The 21,833-nt window shown below is 43.6% G+C and overlaps 1 protein-coding gene across 3 annotated transcripts in view; it reads left to right on the top strand.

Annotated features, from left to right (window-relative positions):
* Positions 1-8,259: 8,259 nt before the first annotated feature.
* PTPRE (protein tyrosine phosphatase, receptor type E) overlaps positions 8,260-21,833 on the top strand; it is a 99,646-nt gene continuing 86,072 nt past the window's right edge. Inside the window, exon 1 of one of the 3 annotated variants that reach the window (XM_027655291.1) lies at positions 8,260-8,279. The gene's annotated coding sequence lies outside the window, so the exon portion shown is untranslated. Of the gene's footprint in view, positions 8,280-17,750; positions 17,875-21,833 lie in introns of those variants that run through there. The other 2 variants (XM_027655287.1, XM_027655286.1) reach the window with 2 other exon arrangements.

Genomic DNA, 21,833 nt, shown 5'->3' with positions numbered 1-21,833 from the left:
TCTTCAGCCCAAGTTGAATTAAACAAAGACAAAAGACAGTAAGAAAATGATATCAAACAGAACCTACGTTGCTTAATTAAAAGACTGAAGCCAGATTTCTAGAATTTGAGGTGAACTCAGCACCAGGGTCCCTGTTTTTTTGGGATGAAACCTGAAATATAAATTAATAATGTATTGTCAGGCTAACAGAGAATCCATTAGATTTTATTTCTATTAGTTATAATGTCCTTATTCCACATTATACTAAACCCGAGCTCCTGGATGATCCAGAGTTTTTTAATTAACCTTTGGGGGGAAACTAAATAAACCTGTGGAGTTCTTGTCCTGAAGCTTCACTGGTTTGCACTTTAACGACAGGGAGAGATTTTTGAATTTTTTATGAATTTGAAATGGCAAAGAATTTCTTGGGAGGAGAAAATCCCTGTTGTGCAATGCAGTGTTATTGTACTGTGATTCTTCTGGTTTTATGATTTCTTGACCCAAAACTTTAAAGCACTAATTAGATTTGAAATCAAGGTGTTTTATTTCTGCTCTTTATATAATATGGTCTTGTGATTACTTTTTTCAAATTGTATAGGATTTAATAATACTTTTGAGGCAATTGGTTTAAAGGATATATACATATAAATTTTAAAGAATATATAAATTTTATTCTAAATAACCTATATTCCTAAATAATCTATAATTTATATTCCTAAAAATCTATATAAACTATATATTTAGGAATTTTATTCCTACCTAATCTATATCTATGTAGCAGAAATCAGTCAGGATTTGGTTTAAGCTCTGAGGAGTAAAGGGAGGTTTCTCAACCTGTCTAAAGAAATAAGAAACAAGAGGCCTGCCCCCATTTCTGACCAGTATTCCAGTTAAACATTAACCATCACAATACAGGAAAACTTTGTTAGGCTGATCCAACTCTACAGGTTCATTAATCCAACACTTCTATTGGTCCTTTATTTGCACACAAAGAGCATAGTCCAAGAATTTACAGTCCAAGGATATTTTTTAATAAACTGAGGTAAAAACCATCCCCTATGAAATATATTTTAAAAAAATATATATTTAAGAACTGATATTTATCTTGGTAATAACTTGAAGAGAATTACTTTTCAGCTCCTGCTTGGTGGTTTTCTTTTTCAATTTCAACAAACTGAGTATCCACACCTTTAAAAATACCCAATAACAGAGACTAAGAGCAGTGACGAGGCTGTAGATCCTTTCTGAGCAATCTGACTAAATTATATTTAGTTTTTGGTGACTCAGCTCAAATTGTTATGCCTCAAATCACTGAAACTCTCCTGTGGCTCAGAGAATTGCTCTGTAAATGAGACCATAATTTGCCTTTTTCTTGCCTGTCACCTTGCAGTTTATCTGTTCTCTGCTGAAGCTACAATTCCTTGTGTCTTCTGTTTTTCCCCTCACGGTTACCTGAAAAAACATCACATAACTTGGAATGAAAATTGATGTTTGACACGACAACCTCATCACTTGAGAGAAGGGAGAGACTGGGTTCCTCTGACTCAGAGAAAATATTTCCTGATCAGCACCTTATAGACTCTGCCCCCACTAAACTGACTCAGCCCTGCACAGGAGTCAGATAGAAAAATCAGATTAATTGGTTATGAATCAGATGGGCAGCACAGGGAGCTGGAATCCTTTGCTATATAAAATCACTCATTGCCCTGTATTTTGAAAGGTAAAATAGGTATTTCCCTTCTGTTTATGTACAAGTCAGTTTGCTTTAAGCAATATAAATATAACATGAAAGCCTTTAAATGCAAACCTTTCATATCCATCTGTTTTTTTAATGTGACAGACACATTCTTACATTAAAAAAAAAATAAATTACATGGTGGTCTGTGGCTTTGCCCACAGCTCCTGAGGGACCAGAGGGGGAGAAATCCTTCCCTGTGAGAGTGGTGAGGCCCTGGCACAGGTTGCCCAGAGAAGCTGTGGCTGCCCCATCCCTGGAAGTGTCCAAGGCCAGGTTGGAACTGGTCTAGGGGAAGGTGTCCCTTCCTATGGCAGGGGGTGGAACTGGATGATCTGTAAGGTCCCTTCCAACCCAAACCATTCCTGGATTCCAGGATCCTGTCTCCCAAGGGATGCTGACTCTGACAGACAAGATGTGAGTGCTGGCTCACAGGTAACTGCTCTCAGCAGCAGCCAGGGAAATTCAAGGTGAAGCCACTGAAAATTATCTTCTGCTCTGCTGCAACCACAACATTTGTGACAGTTGCTGGTGGTTTAAATTTTCCATGTTCAGTTTAAATACTTAATTTAAAAACAATAGGCAGGTGTCAGGATGACTTGGCAGTGTGGTTGGCAGGAGGTTTTGCTGATATTTGTTGTTCTCCTTGGGCGTGACCCTTGTGGCCCAACCTTGTGTAGCCACAAAGACTTTACATCCTTTTTATTTCCCATTTTCCATGTCTACTTGCAGAGGAGCTCAGCTGCTTCATCCTTCAGCTGCTCGTAGTTCCCAGAAGAGCTGATGAAGCTCCATACAAGGCAGAGGATGTGCAGGATCAGCCCATGGATTGCATTTATGTATTCCAGGATCAGCCCATGGATTGCATGTATGTATTCCAGGATCAGGCCATGCATTACCAGCGTTGCTTTTACCTCTTCTGTGGTGGATAAATTATAATTAAACCAAACTATTGAATACTAAGGATGAGATTGATTTCTTTCTCTGGTAGTTTGCAGCCAGAATTCTGGGAGCTGCTGGAAACAGGGGTTTGTTTATGCTTTTTGGGCTGGGTGAGGGAAACGGGATAAAGCACCATGAATTTTGTTGTAGCTGGAGTTGAAAAATTGGAAGCTCAACTGACCTGCAAAATTATTGCAACGGCTGTTTGGAAAACTGAGAGGGATGTGATCATGATTTTTGTGGATCCCTGCCCGGAGCTGCTCTGAGGTGGGTTTGTACAACTCCATCTTTTGATTTTGTTCTTCTCTTGCTCTGACCTTTTTTTTCCAGCACTTTTGAAAGACAAAGCAAACAGGCTGGAAGTGTTGTTTGGATTTCTTCCCAGAAAATGACTCGAATGTCTCAGCTGAGAACTCCATCACGAGATCTTATTGATCTCTGAGCTCTGATGCTGCAGTGTTGGTTGGTGTGGGAGGGACAGCTGGAATATTGTGCTGCCACCTTGGAGCAGGGTCCTTTCACACCTGCAGTCAGCAGGAACAGGCACTGATGGTTTCCTTATTGACAGAAAAAAGGTGGAAGATCCCAAAGACACCACACTGGGATCAGGGCAAACACAAAAAGCAAAATCCTGTTTGAAAATGGTGCTGCAAGAGCATCCCTCAGTTCACAGCCTGGTAGAGCCTGCTGGGGCTGCTCTGGGCTCCTTGGACAAGGGCCTGGAGAGACAGGACAAGGGGGAATGGCTTTCCACTGCCAGAGGGCAGGGCTAGGTGGGATATTGGGAAGAAATTCTTGACTGGGAGGGTGGTGAGGCCCTGGCACAGGTTGCCCAGAGAAGCTGTGGCTGCCCCATCCCTGGAAGTGTCCAAGGCCAGGTTGGAGCTGAGCTCCACTAAAGCCTCTAAGATGTCCCAAGTATCTTTTTTTTTTTATTCCAAAAGATGATTGCACAACTATAAAATAATGTGTTTAGGTGTTAAAATGCTGCTTTCCTTTATGACTAAGTAGAAGTTAAGTAGTCAAGTACAGTTTATTGAACAGTGGGGGAAAAAATCCTCCTGGCATTGTAAGAATCAGAAATTATGGCCTTTGAAATATTCTTACTTTAATAAAATGTGGCTTTGAAGCTCCTTCAAGATTTGTAGTATTTAAAACAAACCCTTGAGGTGGAGATTGAGAGAAGAGCAGGCAGGGCAGGCTTTCCTTTATTGCAATTTCTGTAACAATTATAAAGATATGTAGTTTTGAATACTTAAATCTATTCCTCTGTACTCATAATTTTAGATTCCAAATGTAAAAACCTTAGACAAATAGCCCTTTGAAGTCACTAAATTAGCTACTGCTGGGATGTTATACAGCCTCGTGCTTTTGCCCAATTATCCACACTTTAAAGAGTTTTTCTTGTATTTTTAGACCAAGATATATTTGCAATTACAGAAATCACATCTGCGTCTGTTATTCGCTGTCCTGCTTCTGATTTTCTGACTTTTTCAGCACATTTCCAATTTGTGTTCCAGTATATCAATAAAAAGACAGTCTTACCATGTTGCTACCATGTTGGAATACCCAAGATAAAATTCTGCTGTTCAAATATTGCCTCTTTCCTATAATTTATTTCCTGAGTTCAAAGCAGAGGAGGCACCTCTTTGTAACAGAGAGTAGCAAAGTAACTATAATTGCTCAGGGCCAATTTTCTAGCACTTCTGCAGGAATAATGTTACTTCCATGCTGCAAAAGAATGGATGCAGGTGCTGGGTCCAGCCAGAAGCTGTTGGAGGCCCTGGAGCATCTCCGGCAAATTGGAAATGAGGGTGAAACGGCTGCCAAAGAGCTGACATTTCTGAGAATGTGTTTGATTGGTGATGGAAAGAGATGAACAGACAGATGACCAGCAGACTGTGAGGTGGATAGAAGCTGCTGTTGGAGCTCTATTGGGCTAAATTTGGGAATTCTCTTATTTTTGCTACAGAATTTCAGTCTTTCAGTTTCTTAAATTTATTTTCTCAGTAAGCTTCTACCTTCTGTCAAGGTTGTTAAATTGCTGTTAAATTGCTACTAAATTGCTTCAAATCCCACAGCAGCTTTGATTTTTATCCCCTCCCCTTTTTCGCCACCGTAAATTCTCTGCAGACCACTGAAAATTGGGTTCAAGACACTTCATTCCTCCGACTCCCAGCTCCTAGACTTTTAATCTGCTTTTCTGCATAAAACACTATATGAGAACATCCTACCATATTGTTTTTCTCTAGCCAACAACTGAATATAGAACCAGCCTCAGGCTGTTGGCTCCAGCTCATTAGTATTTCCTGAAAAACATAAGTGGCATAAACCAGGCCTAGAGACTCCTGGATGGGATGGAAGGAAGCTGAACTAGAAACACTGGTGTGGACTAGCAAGGCTAAATTATCAATATCATTATCAATTTAGGACTTGAGTGTGAGGTGCTGGGGTAAGAAAGATTGGATGAAGTTCCTTTTAAAACTTTATTTCACAGCTGTACAATTTTTTTAGATATTCCCCTTCTCTATGGCAAATCTCTTCCCCTCAAATAATCTATTAATAATTATAATGTTCATGTTCTTTGGTGCTTTATTGTACAACTCGGTTTCACATTTCTTTCTCATGACTAATTAATTTTGGAACCACATTATAATAGTACTTCTAATTTCTGTGCTAATAGAAAGCGCAGTAATTTTTTCTAATATGTATAATAATTCCATTTACTTTATTGCTGGGATATAAGCAGTGATTTAAATTAATATGCAATTCCTTGGAAATGGTTACTAGGGAGAAAATTGCTGACTTGCAGTCATTTGAGCTACAAAAATGTTCATTAAAACCCAACACCTCCCTGGTGCTGTGCCCACTTGCAGTGCCATGGCTGCTGATAGGATTTTAGCCTCCTCCTAAATTGCTGTTTCCTAGTCAACATGATGCCAAAGGGACATAATTAGGCTCTGATTAAGTTTCCTGCAGAAGACACAAATATTCACAGATGTTCTGATATTTCTGTCCCAATGGGTCTTTCTGTACAACCCTTAATTCTCTGACATCCTTTGGAACACTTAAAATAAATGTGGTTTGCACAGATATGGGGGTTCTGGAAGTAATGCACAGAATCATGAAGGTTGGAAAAGGCTTTTCAGATCACTTGGATCTCTCCTGGAGGAGGAATTTCTGCTTCTAGGAGACTCTTCTTAATCTGGGATATCCTTTGGGAAATGCAAATATGGTGTGCATGGGTGTGGGGGTTCTGGAAGTAACGCATAGAATCATTAAGGTTGGAAAAGGCTTTTCTGATCACTTGGATCCCTCCTGGAGGAGGAATTCCTTCTGCTGGGAGACTTCTTGCTCTGGATACAAGAGGCAGCAAGATGTGCCTTCAGCCGCCCTGATTCTCGCCTATCCCTCAGTAATCCCCTCCTCCCTGTCCTACTTTTCCACCTGACGTTTCTATTCTGGGTCTCCGTGTCCCGGTTCACAGTCCCGGTGCAGCCTCGGCTCCCGGAGGTCCCGTCGGAGGGGACGGTGGGTACCCAAATCCTCAGGTGTGTCCCTTCCCCCCCAGGACAGCGCCACATTAACGGGGGAAGGTGAGCAATGAGGGGAAGGATCCTGGGGGCTGTTTGGTCCCCACAGCGAACTCCTGGACCCCAAAACGGCAAAGGGATGCGGGACAGGGGGCGGTCCACCATCGCTCCCGCTGCCCGCGGGGAGCCGGGCGCTCTGGAGCCCCGGGAGCGCGGGATGGAGCGAGGCGACTCCAGCATTCCCAGAGAGCGGGCGTGGCGCGGGTGGTGCGCGGGGATGTCTCGGCGGTGCCGGTGACAAGGAGCGGATCCCCAACGCCGCCGTTCCCCCTTCCCGGTGCCGCTCCCGCTGCAATGCGGGCGGTGTCCGCCAGACGGCGCCGCGCGCGCCGCGCCGGCAGCAGGATCGGGGAGCGGGAGCGGGATCGGGATCCGGAGCGGGAGGAGGAGGCGGCGGCGGCGGCGAAAGGAAATTTCCTGCCGGGAGCCGCCGCCCCGGCCCAGAGCGCCTGCCCGGGCGGCCCGGCCGCGGCCCCAGCGGCCCCGCGGAGCCGCCGCCGCCGCGCAGGTGAGAGAGGGAGGGATGGGATGGGATAGGGTGGAATGGGATGGGAGGACGGGGAGAACACCCGGGATGCCGCGCCCGCAGGTGCCGGGAGAGCCGCGATCCCGCCGGGCGGGGGGAGCGGGGGTGAGCCCCGGGCTGCCCCCGGCGCTGCTGCCCCCGGCACGGAGCGGGGAGCCCGGCGCTGCCCGCGGCCCGCCCTGCCGCCAGCGCTGCGCCCGCCGGGGAGACACCGCGCCGACAGCCCCGCGGCGACAGCCCCGTAGTGACACCCCGGCGGTGACAACCCCGGCCGGTGCCTCCGCGCCGGGTCAGTCGCGCCGGGCGGGTTCGGGCGATGCGGGACGCGCCCGCAGCATCCCCGGGTCGAGGGCGCATCCCCCGGCATCCCCCGGCATCCCCCCTTGTTCTGGGAGACAGGGGTGCGTGTTTCGGGCTCTTCCCGGCTCCCGGGATGGCGCTGCCGCGTGAACTTCGCCTTTAAAGCCGTTTATCTTCTCTCCATCCCTTGCTGAGGTGAGCGGGGTTAGGGGCACACGCGGTGCTCGGGTGAGCTGAGGGGTGATGTGGCTGTGTACAAACTCTTGTAGTCTCTCTTGGCCAAGATTAGTGTTGTTTACGCCTCCTGTGTTTCCATTTGTGCCGTTTATTAGTTTGGTTTCACCAGACTTTCAGCTGTCTCCCATCGCTGGATTTCATTTCTCACTTTAATCGTGGTTTGTGGAAAGGGTTAATGGATATTTGCAGTGTTTTTTATTTGGGAAAGGCTGTCTCCTATTTTTTTCTAATTTTTCAGTGAGGTTCCTCTCCATGTGGCTTATTTCCATGGAGTGAAGTGCTTTGCTGTGTATTCAGCTGTGGAGCTGTCTGTGTCTGATTTGGATGGGGTAGAGACTGCTGAGTTGAAAGAAATGACATCTTTTATCGAGCTTGTTTTCCTAAATAATAAGCCTTGGAAACTAGAAATAAAGAGGTTGAGAATTGGAAAAAAAAAATTTGTTATGTGCGTCACAATCTTTATTTCTGTGTTTTAGGCTTGTAAATTAAAAAAAAAAAAAGTGAATTCTAATGAAAATTAATGACATTCAGCTGGAAACTGGGTGTGATTTACAAGAGATTTATATGTAGATATAAAGTGCCAGGAGGCACTTTAAGTTCCCATTTAGTTTTGCTGGGGGATAAATGAAACCGTTTAAGCCTTGGTGTGGGAAGATGAAGGGTGGTTTTGGGGGCACCAACTCTGTCTTGTTCTTGCCCAGGTGGAAGTTGGGCTTTGATGGGAGGAGACCCTAATGGGGTAACAATCTCTAATTATTGTTGATGACGGGGTGGGATGGGCTTGTGGGACAACCTGCCTCTGCTTTGTGCTTGGGGTGGGGGCACTTGGGAGAGAAAAGGAGGTGGGATGGAGGTGGGACAAGTGGAGACCATGACGGGGAGGTCTCTGAGAGGAGCGGGGCTGTGCTGGTGTGGATACAAACATCATATATGGGAGCTCTGCATCAGGGGAGCGAAAAGAGTTAAGGTAAAAATGTTTGTTTTCTCAACTGATGGAATCATTCAGTTCTTTTAGAAATGTGGGAGAAGAAGGGAAACAAAATAATGAAGGAAACAAAATGGTGTGGGCGTAGTGTTTGATTCCTTTAATTGGCTCTGTCTGTGCTTGCAAATAAAGCACTTGTACAGGAGCTCTGTCACACCAGCCAGCCTTGCTCTGCTGTGACTGGCACACTCTGTATTCCTGAAATGCACTGAATGTGTTCTTCCAAGTCAAAGATAAAATCTGAATTCTTAGTTTAAAAGCTTCCTGTGCCCCTGACACCTTTAATAAACCCAGACATCTTTATGTGCTTCAGAGCATTGTGCTGATGCTGTTTGGGCTACAACAGTTCATCCTCAGCCTGTGAAGTGCAGGTGCAAAGTGGATAATTTTAGCACATTTAGGTCCTAGTTAACTTTTGTATCTTGCTTTCTCTTCTTGTTTCCACCTCACATATTTATGTTTATTTATCTGTTATCAAGCTCAGTTGAGGTTTTTCACCTCTGAGTTAAGAGCTGACCTTTGACAGGAGAGCTGTCTTGAATCCCTGGATTTCCTTGCTCTTATGTTTTTTTCCCTCACCCTCTGTTGCATTCCCAGCTCCTCGTTTATACAACTTGGGTGATGGCAGAAATTCACCATGTGGGTTGAAATTATGGGAACCTGGAAAATGATTGTCTGGGGCCTCTGCTGGTTCAAGGTCCGTGTAAGACCTTCCTCTCCCACACAGGTTCCCGTGGAGCTGGATCAGAGGATGGAGCTGTGGTGCTTGTGTGCACAGAGTGGGCTCTTCCACCTTCCCAGCTGCAAGGTGACAGCAGTGACTTATGGGGATATTGAAGTTTGTTTGTTTTCTGGAGCTGTTGGTTTAGGGGCCAAAGCTGCAGAGCTCTGTTATTAACTGAACTACTTTTAGAGTGTTACAGTGCTTTGACCAGTTTACCTGGTGACCTTTTTCTCTGTCATTTAAGAGGTTCTGTGAAGGAAAATGGGTGGACTTGGGCTGACAAACTGCCGAGTGAAATAGAGCTGGAGGAAAGCAGTGGTGCAATTCTGCCTTGTCACAGATGTCCTTGGTGTTTTCTGAGAAGTCCAGTGTATGTGTTATCATGGAAACATGAAATGGTTTGGGTTGGAAGGGACCTTAAGGCCCATCCAGTCCCACTGCCTGCCATTGGCAGGGACACCTTCCCCTATCCCAGGTTACTCCAAGCCTCGTCCAACCTGGCCTTGGACACTTCCAGCCACAGCTTCTCTGGACAACCTGTGCCAGGGCCTCCCCACCCTCACAGGGAAGAATTTGTTCCTAATATCTAATCTATATTTACCCCCCTTCAGCTTAAAGCCATTGCCCCTTGTCCTGTCACTCCAGGCCCTTGTCAAAAGCCCCTCTCTAGCTCTCCTGTTATCAGTAAAGTATTTATATACTTCTTCATGCTTGATGACATCATGTAAATTTGTTCAAGGTTTTGGAGCAGGTCAATTGTACAGCAGTGAAGAATTAAAAAGAGCCAAGGCAAGTGCTGAATGCTGTGTAGGATGAAAACCAGGAAGATCACAAGGAGCACTGAATGTTTGTCATGCTGATGGGGAGCACAGTCCATCCATCCCTCCTTGCTGGAGGGAGTGGGAGGTTCTGCAGGAGAAATGGCTCAATTATATAGAGAACCTGAGGATTATGTGGGTCAGTGCTTGGAATGATGCTGTCACTGTGTAAATGTGATACTGTATTTCATTCTCTATCTCCAAAATACTCTTCAGCATGGACTTATGGCAGGGCTTAACACCATGTGGAGATCCTGTGTCTGAAGGTGGGATCAGAGCACTTGCAGGCCATCAGCAGTGAATGATGATGTTTTAGTGGGAAAAAACTTACCTTTACGTAGCAAGTTAAAGTGAATTACTCTATATCTGGACATACCCTGAAAATGTCTGAGGGGAAGAGATTGAAAACAGATGTTTTTACTAGAAGGGGCTGTTTTCATCAGTGTCAGGCAGGAATGGACCAGCAGAGCGGTGGTGGCTGATTGTGTCATGTGTAAAAAGTGTGGTAAGAACAACTCAGTGTGATGGCTTTAGTGAATCATCTGTGCAGACTCCAGCTCAGTTCCTTGCCCTGCATCCAGCACCCACTGGGATGCTGCAGCTTTCCAGCTGCATCCTTGTGCATCCTTCCTGCATCCTTGTGGTCTGGGAAGAGGCAGCAGAGCAGCCAAACCAAGGGCTGCCCTTGGGGGTGCCTGCAGTGAGCAGGACTATTTCTTCATAGGCATTTCATTATTGATCTCTTGATACAATATTAATGAAAGCAGAATCCCTCTGTAACCCAAAATATAACCTGGTGCCCGGGCACTGAAAGTGTTGTAAATTGGATTGATACATTATTAAAGAGTCCTGAATTATGTGCTCTCGGTGGAGCGTCTTTTATAGGGGTTCCCTGGAGGTGGTGCTCGTTTTGTGGGCTGGGAGCTGTCCTGGGCAATGACTGGGATATTGCTTTAACTGATTTGTGATGTGGTGCAGCAGAATTCAGGCTGAATGAGAAGTGGCTGTAGCCACCAGGCTGCTCAGTGCAGCCTTTCTGCAGCCTTTTAACTGTAATCTTACCTTTTTTTTCTCATTGCCTGTGCCCTTCTGCACAAGGTTTCATCCTAGTGTTGTTTTTATCCTGACTAATATGTATTGTATAATCCCAAATGCGGTTACAAATCCTATAAGAGTTAATATTTAAGGGAAAAAACAAAAAAGTTGCTGTATTTATTCCAAACTCTTTGCTGAAATGTAGATATCTTTTCTGGTTTCTTGTGCAAATGTACTTAAAACCTGTGTAAGCCAGAGCTGAAATGAGATACTGATAAGACAGAGATTAGGAGGAGCTCAGCAGCAGCATTTTGTTGAAGTATTTGTACAGGATTTATTTTTGAGTTATTCACATTATGGAATGTATTTTTAAGGCATGTGTGCAGTGTTGTGCCTTTTAATATTGCAGGTATAATAATTCCATCAGTGACATCCCTTTGGCTGCCCAAATCCTGTGTGTTGTCAGCAGAGGATGCTTCACCCACCACATCTCCTGTCAAGCAGCAGTGCTCTAAAAATGCCCTTTTCCCTTTGCTCCTGGCAGTGATTCAATGCTGAAGTGGCAAAGTAAAAAGCTGGTTACAGAGAACTGTCTGTGTCCAAAGGTGTTTCCTGGCTAAGGAAAGAAAGAAAACTGGAAAGCCATTTGCTGGGGTAGTTTGTTGCTTGCAGTGACAGCTGATTATCACTGGGAAATATAGCACAACTCAACTGTGGATTTTTCTATCACTTTTTTCCTCTCTGTAAAAAGGAAAAAGGGCTCAGTCCTGAAAACTTGACTTATCCAAGATTTACTTTCTAATATAAAGTAATAATTTCTGGTAGGAATGAGAGATCTGAGTAGGTAAAAGCAAAAAACAACTAAATCAGGTGGAGGTGACATGAGATATAAACAAAAAAAAATATATGAGGGCTGGAAGTGACAGTTTTTGGGTTATTGCTGTTGAGAAGAGGCAGCTCTTTCACCAGGAGAGTGAGGATGGCTCAGCAGCTGGAAGGAACTGTACCAATAACAGCTGTTCTCTGCAGATAACACACACAAGCAAGGATGCACCAACAGGAATCACCAGGAAGAATGAAAGCTTGGAAAGGCTTTGGATCAATAGTACTATGAATTTTATAGAGAGACCAAATAGCAGATTTACAAGGGAAGAAAGTGAAAAGTGTGTTACTTGTCACTTTAAAAAGATCGGGACAAAATAATTAGGGAAGCTGGAGGAGAAACCTCTTCCTTCTAGGTTTTGTTGCTCTGGAGGTGCTAGAAAATAATTCAGAATGAATTATCCAACTCTTCATTCATGACAAGATCTTACCCTTTTGAGACCAATGTATTTCAGGTTCCCTAAAGGTTGGATGTTCCTTTAATTGTTGTGGGTTTTGAGTTTTCTTCCTCTTCCCTGAAATCAATCTCTTTCATATGAAATCACTTCTAAAGGAAGCTTGGCCAAAATGGAGCATTACTGTGGTTCCTCATGGTACCCCTTATAAGGGACTGATTGAAGAGCAGCAGAATAATTTCAGTTATCATCCAGCATAACCAGACTGGGATGAACTGTGGGAACAGAATGCTTTTAAACATCCCTTTCCCATGGACGTGGTGTAATGTGGATTGTATAGTTTGGTTTGTTGTTGGTTCTTCCTGGCTTGTGATCCTGAAACCCAAAGAATGCAGTGTCCCAAGACCTGCTGGTGTCCTGTCTGTGTATTCCCAAGGGTGGGACTGTGCTCCCTGAGCTCCAGGTCTTCTTTTACCTTGGCATTCATTCCTATAATTTGTTACCTCTCTTGGTTCTTTTAATGGAATTTTTTATCCCAGACAAAAGACAAGTCTGTGTTGAGAGGAACCCATGTAATAACAGCTTGAGCCAATGATGAGAATTGGTGGTTAAAGACCCTCCTATTTTCCCTGTATTTGATGAAGGTTCTGTAAATATTTCCTTACCAAGAGCTGTAATTCTTCAGCTTCAGAGCAGTTTTCACTACTAACCCTTACTTCACCTTTCCTATTTCCTTCAGTAAATTCCATTTTATCATCTTTTGCCCTTTAATCTTGTCATCTTTGCTGTTTGTCCTTGGATGATTATTTTCCTTTGCATTCCTAGCCTTAGTTTCTGCTGGAATATACTGGGCATTGCTTGAGCTACAATGCTGTGCTTTTCATGAGTATTATCATGAGCTGTTGATTTAAACAAGCCATAAATAATGTTTGTCCCTTGTTCTGTGGGCTTAGGTGTCTCAGGCACTGAGTCTTTTTAACTTAGCTTTGAGTTTCATGAATGTATTCAATCATGCTGCACAATGTCTAATTTTTAATTGCTAACTGTTTAATTACTTGACAATATTAATTTATCTGCAGTTTATCTTTCTACTAGTCTGATACAATTGGGCAAAGTTTGCAAATTGCTACTGAGTGCAGGATTGTGGTGAAAGAGCTTTCATATTGCAGGAGAAAAGCCTTTGTGTAAGCAAGTTAAAATGATAGATGCTTTTCCTGTTAAATATAGGGATGAGTTTAAATGGGTTCACGTTATCATTTTGTTTGCAGATGTCAAAAGCTCATTAATTTTAAGTCAAACTACCCGGCTTGCTGCTTCAAATGGCTTTTAAATTACACATATGCTGATCAATCTTGAAAAGCCCAAATTAAAAACTTGGCTCAGGGCACGTTTCAAGGCCACAGATACAACACTTAATTCTAATCTGTTTTTCACAGGCAAACCTCCCACCTCCAGCTCTGGTTCCCGGCAGAACTGGGGGGAGAGGAAGTTGTAGAGACTTAAATGTTTCTGGGAAGGCAGGGAGGAAAGGAAAAACTGGAAATGGGGGACTATATTTAAATAATGACCTATTTGCAATACTTAAAGCTATTAGAAACAGACTAAGGGAGGTGCGATGTTGAGATAATTGATACTGTTATAATGCAGCATTTTTCAAGGAGAAACCTGGAATCCTGGGGTCAGTTTTGGGCCCTCATGGCAAGAAGGACATTGAGGGGCTGGAGTGTGTCCGGGGAAGGGAACGGAGCTGAGGAAGGGTCTGGAGCAGCAGGAGTGGCTGAGGGAGCTCAGCCTGGAGAAAAGGAGGCTCAGGGGGGACCTTCTGGCTCTGCAACTCCCTGACAGGAGGAGGAGCTGGGGGGGGAGTTGGGCTCTGCTGCCAGGGAACAAGGGACAGGACAAGAGGAAACAGCCTCAAGTTGTGCCGGGGAGGTTTAGGTTGGATATTAGGGAAAGTTTCTTGAGCAAAAGGGTTGTCAGTCATTGGAACAGGCTGCCTGGGGAAGCAGTAGTACCACCATCCCTGGAAGTGTTCAAAAAACCTGTGGAGTGGCCCCTGGGGACATGGGTTAGTGATGGGCTTGGCAGTGCTGGGGAATGGTTGAACTTGATCTTAGAGGGCTCTTCCAGCCTAAATGACTCTGTGATTCTATCCCACTGTAAGTCCCTCTAAGTTTCACCTGAGCACAGCATGGCTTGAGCTGAGATATGCAATGATCTTGGCAGTCAGATTCTTCATGTTTTCTTTTTTTAATATCTTTGACTAGTGAACTGCGGAAGTTATTTAGAAGTTGTGTGTGTGTGTAACTTGAGTTGTAATGTGTACTGAAAGAGCTTGAGAATTGCTGTACTACATCAAACTATTATCCCTTGAAATATGGCCTAATTTATCAGGATCTTCCAAGGAAGAAACCTGAATAATTTCCTTGAAAAATCACTGAACCCTCAAAACTTTCTCTGTAAACAGTTCTGAAAGCCCTTGTTCTCACTAATTAATACTTTGCAGGATGTTGGTGCCGAACATGTTCTTTAAGGACAGTTTTGCTCTGTTTACTGTTACTGAAAACAGATTTAAAGAGGGACAGACCCTCCCTGAGCTCTTTTCCCCAGGGCACCTCATCCCAAAAGTGGGACTCTGCCATCACTGGGAGTTGTAATCGGAACCAGCTCTGGAGCGTGGGAAAGGAAGGAACTGTCCCGATGGATGCTGTTTGCAGGACTGTGCCCAGCTGTCTGGGGGCCGGGGAAAGGGGGAACACAATGTTTGGTCAATTTTTTTCAGCTAGAAATGCATTCACAGCTGTCTGTTGGTTTTCTGAGGTGTGGGATATGCTTTTTAAAAAATTTTTATGTTTTCCCGAATTTACATATATTTGTAATTCTTAAATTCAATGACTTCCACTGACTTGCCTGGTCTCCTAAAGCTGAGTATAAACCATGATGTTATCTTGTACTGTGGCACAGCCCCATGTCCATCCAGCAGTGCTTTGGGCAACTTTTACCATCTTAACTGACCATATTATTATGCAAAGACGTGTTGCAAAGTGGATGGATTTCTGTTGATTCCTTTAACATATTTATTTCTCCACGTGTTGGTGTGTACCTGTCCTGCCCTTTCTCCGTCCTCCTTCTCTCACCCCTTGTTGCACCCAAGTAATTAATCTTCTTATCACTGATTGATCCACCAGGTTAGATTTTTATTAAGCTGCTTGTCAAATAACAGCTGTCAGTGACTGAGATGTGTGACAGTTACTTCCCCAAGTTACCTGTGCTCTCCTGGAAGTGAATGTCTGAGTTCGCATCCTCATCCCTGTAATAACCATCATGTGGCTGGTAACAGGAACACCCTCTTTGTAGCAAACACAAAGTAAGGGCCTGATGTGGTTCAAGAGGTTTTCAAGTATCTGGGCTCTATTACAGAAAATGCCATCTCCTCATTTACTGCTCTCTGTGGGTGTGTTTTGTGATGGCCAGGAAATAGAGGCTGATGTTTGAAGGTCAGGACAGCAGACCTGTTGATGTGTTGATAGATATCTGGTAGCAGACTTTGTGGAAGGACTGGTTTGAAGACATGCCTTTTAAAAAGCAGATTCATAGAAAATGTCTGTATTGTCTTTTTTAAAAGTCTTTTAGAAGGACCACAGAAAGCTAAAAGACTTGTCTTGCAAAGAATATGTCCTTCTGATAGTACTTCCATGCTTGGGATCACACACTCTATTAAAGATGGACAAATTGAAGTCTAAGCATTGGATTTGATGATCTTAGAGGTCTTTTTCCACCTAAATTATTCTGTGATTCTAAGGTCGGTGGGGAATAGGTGCTGTGTTGCACATGGAGCATCAGAGTTAAAATTGGCGCTGGGATATTCTGTCTCGCTCCCAGTATTGGATTATCCTCTTAACAAGGAGAATAAAGAGCTCTGTAGCCCCTCACAGTAGTGCTGTTACACAGTGTGTGGGTGTGACCTTGCATTATTTTCCTGTGTTTGGGCCCAGGCCCAACTGGGGTGGGAGGAGGCTGTGGCCCTTTCTGGCAGAGCGGGCTCAGCCCTGGGGCTGCCTCTGCATGGTCACTTGGTGTTTGCACACACACAGAATGCTGGATTTATGTAGATAAGAAACATGTATTTACACTGAGTGGGTTTAACACAACTGCTTTTGCCATGATCAGAATGGAAACTTGATGGTTGAGTAAATTTTCAAACTGTTGTATCCATATGGGAGACACAGTGCTGTTCACCTCAACCTCAATGTCCTGTTTAACACTGTGTTTTTCCAAGATTAATGTAATGTATTCCTGTGTTTTTCAAAAGCAAATTATTTGTGACTGGCACATGATAAAAGCTTCTAGGAACCTGGATACATTGCTATTTGAATATTACATGTATTTCCAAGTTTGTAAGCTTGGGTCTGTGAGATCTCCAGCACTGTACACTGAAACTAGGAGGTTGGTTTACTTAAACTCTGTCCTTATTGTAGGGATAATTTGGACAACCTGTGGCCTTCTGCCCCATACTGAGAGTCCTTCTTGTCACTTGTCCTGCCTTGTCACTCTCTCTTGAGGGAAGGGAGATGGGGCAATAAACTGGTTGAGTTCCAGTGTTAGGTAATGTATATATTTTATACATCTATTTGTGTCTATACATATATAGAGATTGATTCTTCCCACCAAAAAAAACTCATCAAAGCCAACAGAACAAGACAAAAGAGATTAAATATTTTTACTGTGCTATTTCTAGTATGCAAATAACAGCAGTCACCTCATAGACAAAGTACATGGATGGTTTGAATGGGAATCAAGCTAAAGCAAGGTGGGATTTTAAGATTTGATTAGAAGTGAAAATTCAACCTGTTTTTTTTTTTAATTCCCAGGGGTGGAAGGGACTTGTGCTGGGGAACAGAGCTGTTGGGGAAAGGCAGGATGAAGAGAATTGTGAATTCAAGTGAGGGCTGTGATGATGCCCAGGTTGAGTGGCAGATGGGCAAGGTGATAAAAATCCCACCTAAGGGCAGGGTTTGAAAAGTGGGAGTGGGTTTGCAGGGTCCTGTCTCTGCTCATCACCTTCCCAGGGTAACCAGGTACAGAGCAGAAGTTGCAGCTGCTGAGGGTGATGGGCTTTGCATAATTTCTGCTTTGCATAATTAGAACCTGTATCCAGAGAACACCTTGCATGTGTATCCTTCTGTGCATAAAAGACTTTGTCAGAAAAGTGATTTTTAGAGCAGGATCTGCCCTCATTTTTTAATGACTTAGATCTGGTTGTGCTGTACCTTTCACTCGGGTATCCTGATTTCCCGACTGCCTTTCATTTCAAAACACGCCATGGCTTTGATGGCAGTTATTGAAAGTTGCTTCAACATGCAGGAATGAAACAAAAAAGCTGAAGTTTTAACGAAAATATTGTATTTCTATGGAGTGTTTTCCCCTGGAGGTGACACAAGGCCATCTGTTGATGTCCGGTAGGCCCAGCCTTGAGGAACCACAAGCCCCCATTGTGTTGGCCAACGCGCTGGGTTCTGGAGCTGAACACTGGGGCTATTCATGGGGGCTGGTTCAAGGGCTCACAGCAACCTTTATCCCTGCACAGAAACCAGAATTTTCCTCAGGGACAGAAGCAACAAAGCTCAAGGGGAAAAATGAGTGTGTTCAGCACTGGTTTGTTTCATCCCATCAACGGCAAGGCAGGAGCGTAGAGAAGTCCCTCTTCCCTCAGCCAAAGGCAGGTGATAGAAACTTCTGAGCATCTGGGGCTTATGGTTGTGTTTTATATGTGTGAGCTTTATTTTTCTCCTAATCTCATTAGGTCAGAAGGGCATAATGCTTTTCTTAAAGATCGACCTTTTTATTATCATTTTATTTTAAAAATACTGTATTAATTCTTTATATGTTGAGAAATTGTATCTGTGGAATATAAATGAAGCAAAATATTGTGTTCTCAGGTAGAAGGGGAACTTTTTAAGCTGCTTTCAGCATCTCAAATCAATAGTTACAGTGATACAGCACATAAATACCAGTAGTAGTACTATATTTGCTGGGAATTGGTGGCATGTCAGAATTTGCCACTTAGGGATTTGTAGCAGTTGAACAGTAGCTAATATATTTTCCAAGGTATTAAAGAGATTCTGTTAATTTTCAGGACCAGAAAGAAACAACACTCAGAAAGCACAGAGGCATTTGGGGAATTTGGAACTCCGTGTTTAAGAACTCGCATGGGAACCTCTTAAAACCACCAGGTGTTTTGTAGCTTTTTATATCTCCCTGGAAACATATAAACAATTGCATCATGTCCCTGCTCTTTGATCAGAGTCTTTACAAACTGTAACTCTTGTTTAATTGCAACATGGGATATTTGGTAATAGGAATTTGGGAAATAGTGGGTACTTAAAATAGCTTCAAACTTAAGTAAATACAGAATCAAATTCCAGTTGTTCTGGGATAGTAAGTAGTGGCAGTTGGGAATTGTTGTAGTAAAATTATTTTGGGAGTTGTTGGGATTGCAGTGGTGTTGTGTTTCTTTAGTTTGGGTTGGGGTTTTTTAAAATTTATTGTAATCATGACCAAATTTAAATAATGGAGCAAGATTCATGTTTGAGACAGTTGATGTTGCTGGATCCCGAATATGAGATATCTCAGTAGCAAATCCCCGCAGCCCAAGTTGCTTCTGAATTGTTTGTCACCTAATAATTTTATTTAATTCTCTTCTCCAATTCATGCAAACATGTATAAAATACATTTATGCTGATGAGTCTTCCCGTAGGAAGAACAGGCAAACAAGGCATGGCCTGTTTATAAACGTCTGGAATGCTAAAATCATTTGTGGGTTTTGTTTCCAAGCAAACAAAGTCGGGACAATGGGGAAAGGATATTGTTGTTGGGCCTCTGGGACTCTACCAGTGCATTTGATTTTGAAATAGCTTTTAATATATCTGACCTGATATCCTGAGAAGTAGAAGAAAATTCCAAGTGGGCAACTAGCTTTCCTTGTTTTGGAAATGTCTCTGCTGTTGTTGTCTGAGGTTGTCTGGAGTGTCTGCCCATGAGCTTTTGGCCAGATAGGATCAGATTTAAAATCTGTTTCAGATCTTCTGCTTGGATCTGAATGAATGAGGAACCTGGATCCTAGAGGGGACTAAAATTATCTCATGGCCTTGTGATCCAGAGATAGAAATCCAAACTATTTCTCCTTTTACCCTCAAATAATATTAGCAAGCATTATTCTGTAGCTGCCTGTCAAAATTGGATTTTCAAATGTAGTTTCACGTTACTTGGATGCCCTGGAGCAGGCAGGGATCCCTCGCTCCTGCCGGAAGGAAAGCACTTGAACAGCACTGGAGCAAGTCAGTGCAGTTTGATGCTACCTGGGTTTAATTTAGCAGATTTGGGGCATTTTCCAAGGTTGTTTTTACAAGAGAAGGAACAACTGTCTTTCTGGGAGTGCCGAGCAGTGGTTATTGTGTGTGGGTGGGCCGTGTCTGGGCAATGTTATGCCTCATTTCAGCTCATCCCTTTGGGGAGACCTTCCCATCACTGATGTCTTCAATAACGTTTTTACTGGTAGCATTTAAAAGAAAAATTCTACCGGTTTTCATTTTCCTCTCACGATGTTTCTGAACGACAAATGGAACAGATTTATTGCCTGTTCTTGCTGAGCTGACCTCAGTTGCCCGTAGCCCACGAGGACCAGCCAGGAGCCAACTGAGTCTGTGCAGATTCTATTTGAGCAACGCTTCTGCTAATCTTGGAATAAAATATTTACTGGTATTGTGGAATAATTCATGCTATTGTGAAAATAGTGGTTATATATAAGGATGTGGAGCTGCAGGAGTGAGTCCAGAGGAGACCATGGAGATCCTCCAAGGGCTGGTGCCCCTCTGCTCTGGAGCCAGGCTGGCAGAGCTGAGGGTGTTCAGCCTGGAAAAGAAAAGGCTTCAGGGAGACCTTAGAACCCTTTCCAGTGCCTAAAGGGGCTCCAGGAGAGCTGGAGAGGGACTTTGGACAAGGACCTGGAGGGACAGGACAAGAGGGAATGGCTTCCCACTGCCAGAGGGCAGGGTTAGATGGGATATTGGGAAGGAATTCTTGGCTGTGAGGGTGGTGAGGCCCTGGCATAGGTTGCCCAGAGAAGCTGTGGATGCCCACAAGCAGCAAAAGCCTTTCTAAGCCAACTGATTTCCAGCTCTGTGGCATTTATAGCTGAATCCATCTGTGGAGGCTCATTCGACCACCAGTTTTTGAGAGAAAAGTTCATCTGAAAGACAGGCTCTGTAATTTGAGCCTTTTGAAGACAACCAAGTCACAGAGAGTGTTTTCTTCATGGAAAAAGAGGCAGTCTGTGCCAAAAGCTGGGCAAAGCTCACCAGTATTTAAGGAGTGGAAGTGACTGGAGCAGCTGAAGAGCCCACGGAGAGTCAAGTCTGTCTTTTGACTTCAAAACCCTGTCATTTGTGGACTTCACTGTGTAAAAATGTGTGTAATGCACTGGAAGTTATGACACTCTGCAGGTGACAGGAGTCACTGTGTTAGTTGTCATCCTCAGCCCTGAGCAACTCTGGGAGATCTCAGAAAATATATCAGTGTCCATTATGGGTTTCAGCTTGGAATTGTAGAACTCCTTTCTCATCATAATTTGCAAAATAGAGTCCACATGAAATCTTGTGTTTTTGTAAGGAGATTGATCTATTTTCATTTCACCCTCCCACTGGTAGTTTTTGTTTTGCATCTGGATTTCTGGTTGTTTATCCAGTCCTTTGAACATGAACATGTGACGTGCTCCTGGAGCCAGCAGTAATAATGACTCAAGGAGGAATGAAGTTCACCATTTCTTTTGGGATATTTGTATAGAAGAATAGCTGAAATAAGCAAAAACTGATACAAGCTGGAGTTTCCATCTCCCACATTAGACAAATAGCAGTTCTGGTTTCCACAGAAAGGGATTGGGACAGCAGCATTCAAGTAAAAAGGTCAAATCCCTGTAGCACACATCCAAAATATTCAAATGAAGGAAATCTTGTATAAATGCAAACATGAAATGCTCCCTGAGGGCGGGAACTTTTATTTATCCCCTCAGTGCTGCAGAAAACAAACTTGGAACCAATTTCTGCTCCTTCAGGCATCACTGTGAGTCTCTGGAGGATGCTGTCCTCCTTCCTGCACATTTCCAGCTCTCCCAAGGAAGAGTCCTCTCCAGATGGCTCAATATGTGAGGCTGGAAGTTTCTTCTGCACTGAGGCAGAGAAACAGTTTATTCACATCGTGTTTATCCTTAAAGAGAAGGAAGAAAATGGTGTAGGTGAACTTGGCATCAAAACACATCTATAATGAAAATTGACAGTCATGTGGGGGGAAGTCACATCTCTGTGCAGCAACATGAGATGACAAAACAATTACTTGATCTTGCTGATTGATTGTGGGATGGTTGGGGTTGAGGAAAGGTTGGGCTGGGATGAAGATGAAGGCAATACTGAAATGTTTCCTGCTGTTGAGGTATGATATTGTGAGAAACCCCTTGTGATAAAACTCAGTGCCTCAGAAATGAGGGATTGTATGTGCTTATCTGGAAGTTACCTTTCTTTCAGGCTGATAACATTCTGAGCTGAGTAAGAATAGAAATTGCCATCCAGCGCCTCGTGTTATCACACTGGGAACAGGCTTTGCAGTGGATGGAAAAATATATTCTTTAAGT

This window comes from Corapipo altera, unplaced genomic scaffold (genome assembly GCF_003945725.1).
Source record: "Corapipo altera isolate COAL_440 unplaced genomic scaffold, ASM394572v1 180, whole genome shotgun sequence".
NCBI classification, from domain to species: domain Eukaryota; kingdom Metazoa; phylum Chordata; class Aves; order Passeriformes; family Pipridae; genus Corapipo; species Corapipo altera.
Note: the sequence above shows the minus strand (reverse complement) of the source record. Positions and strands in the feature narration are given on the sequence as shown.